Source organism: Ailuropoda melanoleuca, unplaced genomic scaffold (genome assembly GCF_002007445.2).
Source record: "Ailuropoda melanoleuca isolate Jingjing unplaced genomic scaffold, ASM200744v2 unplaced-scaffold7871, whole genome shotgun sequence".
Classification (NCBI taxonomy): domain Eukaryota; kingdom Metazoa; phylum Chordata; class Mammalia; order Carnivora; family Ursidae; genus Ailuropoda; species Ailuropoda melanoleuca.
The window spans coordinates 14,701-19,523 of record NW_023253182.1 but is presented as its reverse complement, the minus strand read 5'-3'; the positions used below and the strand labels follow the sequence as shown (position 1 = coordinate 19,523).

Sequence of the window (4,823 nt, the reverse complement as noted above, 5' to 3'; positions counted from 1 at the left end):
CAGCATGGGACTCAAACTTACAACCCTGAGATCAAGAATCACATGCTGTACTGACTGAGACAGCAAGGTGCCCCAAACCTTTTCATTCGTGCACTGGTGGTCACTCTTTCAAAATATATGGCACATCTGAAAGGAGAGTCTCCGAAGTCTACAGGATTTCATACCTAAAGCAGGCTCTTTGTGTCATGTACTTATATGATAGGACTAATGGATGCCATAATCATGAGTCTATAGTTACACGATGTTCATGACAAAGTAGGTTCCTTGTCCCAACCAATACTCTCATCGGTAAACCAAGAACTCTGTGAACTCTTGGATGGTGATGGCAGCTGAGCCTACTGGGTCAGGAAGGCTTCACTGCATCTGGAACACAACTAATCCCAGGATTGATGCATCACACCTTCTCTGGGGGAACTGATGAGCTGTACAAAATTAGGAATAAGTGGTTGGGGGGCCTTAGTGCCTGCTGGTGGCAGCTCAGATACCCAAAGGTGACAATAATTAGCCCGACCCCAGTGGGGATGGTGGTGGTGGGCTGTCACCGTGGCTGCATCACTCATGAACATATTGAGCAAATACCGTGGAGCTTGAGACCAGGACTGAGGGCAGCTCAGCTGCTCAGAGGTATAAGTTTGTTTGTTTGGTGTCTTACCTGGGGTGCACGCTTTGCTGAATTTTGACCAAACACTGAGTTCCACTGACATGATGTCCAATCCCTTCTGTACACCCACAGATCTTCTTCCAGATGTCATCATCAGTGATCTTGCAATTTTCTCCTTCCAGGCCCTTGATTATTCAGACATCTGGGAATCCCTGCCAACCCTCATTCAGGCTAGTTGTGTATTTGTAGGAGTCAGAGTCGAAAAAACAGGAAACCGTAGTAAGTGACTCCCACAGGTATGTAAGTCAAGCTTGCCCATGGATAGAGAAACCCAAATGTTTGGAAGAGTTCGAGAATTCTACTCTCTTCCTATCCATACTTCTTTTTTTATCCTAAATACCAAAGCAGCTTCATGTCCTCCTTGATTTTGCTCGACTCCAAGTTTCCTTAAAACAGAATTGTGGTCAAGGAAAGTCAGATACAAGACAGAGCATGGGGATCCCACAGGTCTCTTCAACCCCAGTTTGTGTTTGCAGGTTTCCCTCCTTCTCGGGTGTCTCTAAAGGACATTCTGACTCATCCAGCTGCATGATTATCAGAGTGTGCGTTTGAGGATTTATTTATTTTTATTTATTTTTAAAGATTTTCTTTATTTATTCAACAGAGATAGAGACAGCCAGTGAGAGAGGGAACACAAGCAGGGGGAGTGGGAGAGGAAGAAGCAGGCTTACAGCGGAAGAGCCTGATGTGGGGCTCAATCCCACAACGCTGGGATCACACCCTGAGCTGAAGGCAGACGCCCAACCGCTGCGCCACACAGGCGCCCCTACGTTTGAGGATTTAAAAAGAACACTTTCCAGGCAGTTATTGCTGATTTTCAATAAGGAGAAACAAGACTGTGGTTCTGGACTCCCAGCATGGTGGAGGCTAGATGAGTCCTGAGAAGCTGTGCATGTGGGAAGCAAGAATTTTTCCCTCAGACCGAGGGTCACAGCCTTAGAGCCCGAGGGTGGGAACCTCTTATGAGAGAGCCACAGGCCCCTGCTTGATTCGGTTCTCATCAGGATGCCTGAGTTTATCATGGCCACCCTCTGCCTGGCATGAAGGTTGGGACCCACCTTCCATGATGTCTCCACAAGGCCCCCAAAAGCAAGGGCTGTCAGGTCCCTCCGTGGAGGGGAGATGGACTCCAGTGGAAGAAGTAGGCTTCATCCTGGGACATGTGGGATGGAACTTGCGGGAGAGACACCCTAGTCCCCAGTCAGAAGGCAGGTGGACACTGGAAGTAGGAAAGAAGCTTCTCCTAATTATACTGATGGCCTGTAAACTTGAGGCCCCCCACTTACTGACAGACCTTCTCCTCTGCCGAGGTGGAAGTCCAGCATGTGGAGTGGGTAGAGGCAGGCCAGCAAGAAACACATCACGGAGAGCTTGCTCCTTCCTTACCCTCCAGCAGGAGTTTCTATTGTGTGTCTTGTCCCTGTCAGGGATAGAAAAGTCCCCCCTCAACATTTCTTATTTCTCACCTAGGGTTCCAGTCCCCTTCTCAGGTCTGCAGCTCCACAGCCCCTTGGGACTAGGGGGATCCTTCCCTGGGAGCCTCTCGCTCTCATGGTCTCCTCCCCCATCTCGTCTCCAGCACTCCCAGAGCACGTCTCCTACAGTCAGGGAACATGGGCTTCATTACGATAGATCCTCAGAGTGTGTGATCTAATTACACACTGAATCCTCATCTTTTTGCGGTTCTGTGATGTCAGGACCTCTCTCTGTCCTTTTGAGGAGACACAAGCTGTTATACTGCTGTCCTCAGTGCAGACGTCAAAGAAAACTATTCATTTTCCTCGTTTTTGCACAGTTGACATACAATGTGACTCAAGTTTCAGGTGTACAACATAGTCACTCAACAATTCTACACATTGTTCAATGCTCACACCGTAAGCTTAGTCCCCGTGTGCCACCATACGTTATTACAATAGTACTGACTATATTCCCCACGCTGTGCTTTTCATTTCTGTGACTCTTCATTTTTATACGTGGAACCTTGTACCTTGTGACCCCTACACCTAGTTCACCCATCCCCTCATCCCTCTCCCCCTGGCAACCATCAGTGTGTTCTCTGTAGGTACGAGTGTGTTTCTGCTTCTTTGTTTGTTCATTTGTTTTGTTTTCTAGATTCCATGTGAAGGGAAACCCTGCAGTATTTGGCTTTCTCCGGCTGACTGATTTCACTTAGCCCAATCCTCTCTAGTCCATGCATGTGGTTGCAAGTGGCAAGATCTCAGTCTTCTCTATGACTGAGGACATTCCATTGTATCATAAATGATATGTTCTTCACCCATTCTTCTCTGGTTGAACACTTGGGTTGCTTGCATATCTTGGCTGCTGTAAATAATGCTGCAATATACACAGGGCCACGTGTATCTTTTTGAATTAGTGTTTTTGTGTTCTTTGTGTAAATACCCAGTAGGGGAATTACTTAGTCCTATGGTCCTTCTATGTTTAGGATGTTCGAGAACCTCCACACTGTTTCCACACTGGCTGCACCAACTTTCAGTTCACAGGGGTCACTTTTCGGCACATCATCTTCTGCATTTGGTGTTACTAGTCTTTTTGACACTAGCCATTCTGACAGGTGTGCAGTGGTGTCTCATTGTGGTTTTGATTTGTATTTCCCTGCTGGTGAGTGATGTGGGGCTCCTTTCCTGTGTCAGTTGGGATTTGTATGAGAAACGTCTGTTCACGTCTTTTGGAAAACGGTGTATAATTTCAGGTTCTCTAAGTCTTCCGGACGTGGTTCTTTATTTTTAAAATCCAGGTTTGGAACTCAGAAAACTCTCCTTTGGTTTTGACATGCTGTGAATGAGACTGTTAGAAGATCTGGGCTCCAGGCAAAGCTCTGCCCCTTCACGAGCTCATCAGATTACTCCCTGTAACAGCAGGCACAATACGCCCAATTGAAACATGAAAGTTGTGCCCAGGGCACAAGGAACTACAGACACCCTGGCAGCACAAGGAGATGTATCTTGTTTAGTATCCAACCTGTGAGTGTGGATATGAGCCCTCCTAGCAGGTTTTATTTTCTCCTCTTATCAAATGGTGCTCTAAGGATAAATAAGAGCGGCATGGGTGGGTAACAGTGTGGGCTCGGGAGCTGGAATGCCTGAGTGTAAACTTTGACTCCAAACTCCACTGGGAATGAGCTGTACGACCTCCGACAACCGTGTCATTTTTCTCACCCATAAAGGAGGACGTGAATCATCCTATGTCATAGGATTGCTCTGAAGAGTAATTCATTACTGCCATACTTACATCTGCATTTGCCACGTAATGTATCTACAACAAACGTTCAACAATGAAATCGTGTTCCTTCTTTCAGAGTGAAACTCAGGGAACAGAGAGACTCTGGACAGGCAGTTAACCACGTTCTCAAATGCGTTCCGTCAGTCTGTATGGTAGTCTGCTATGAACAATAAAATTAAACACTAAGATCTTCCTGCAAAACAGGTGAAAGTGGCTTCATTGAATGGCCTGAATTATAATTTCACAAACTGTGAGGTCCTCCATTGCAGGTTGAGAGGAGACTCATTCAGTTTTAGACCAAATCTTGGGAGACCTGCTCGACTAGCTGGAGAACTGGGAGAGCGCTGGGGATGGGGACCAGCTGAGAAATGAAGGGACACATGCAAAGGACACCCACAAAGCCCGAAACATGGCAGGCCCATGACGTTTGTGGAACTTGGGAGCAAAGCAACAAAGAAAGGCGCTCCTCTCAGTCTTCAGACTCTATTCAATAAAGATTTGGAAAACCAGGTTGTCATTTCTGCATATATTGGCATAACCCTGCTTAAAATTGCCAGATGCGATCTGTGTAGAGACAGGGTGGTCCCCCCGCCCACCATCTCCTGGTGGTCACCACCCTGCCCCGCTAAGATCACTGAAAGGAGTGAAGCCAGGATCCAATTAGGAGTGAGAACTTGAAGACCAGTTTTCCTGTGCAGCCATCACCCTGTGCTCACAATACTTCCCAGGGCAGGGGGACAGCCGGTGGGAGCATCTGGAGCCAGCTCCAGAGGGCACCTTGAGAGAGCAAAATAAAATGCTGTGTATGCACGGACGAGCTGAATCGCTCTGGACCCCGATTGTGAAGACTCTGCAGTCTCTCCTTTCCTAACGCGGGCAGCAGCAAAATCTTGGGTGGCCTGTGTAGTGGTTGGATCCCAGA

General features: G+C 47.4%; 1 long non-coding RNA gene across 1 annotated transcript in view; it reads right to left on the bottom strand.

Moving 5' to 3' along the window:
- Positions 1-1,419: 1,419 nt before the first annotated feature.
- The window catches only part of LOC117800783, a 16,101-nt gene continuing 12,697 nt past the window's right edge, over positions 1,420-4,823 (bottom strand). The window contains exon 3 of the long non-coding RNA XR_004623168.1: positions 1,420-2,259. This is a non-coding gene — a long non-coding RNA (uncharacterized LOC117800783). The remainder of the gene's footprint in view (positions 2,260-4,823) is intronic.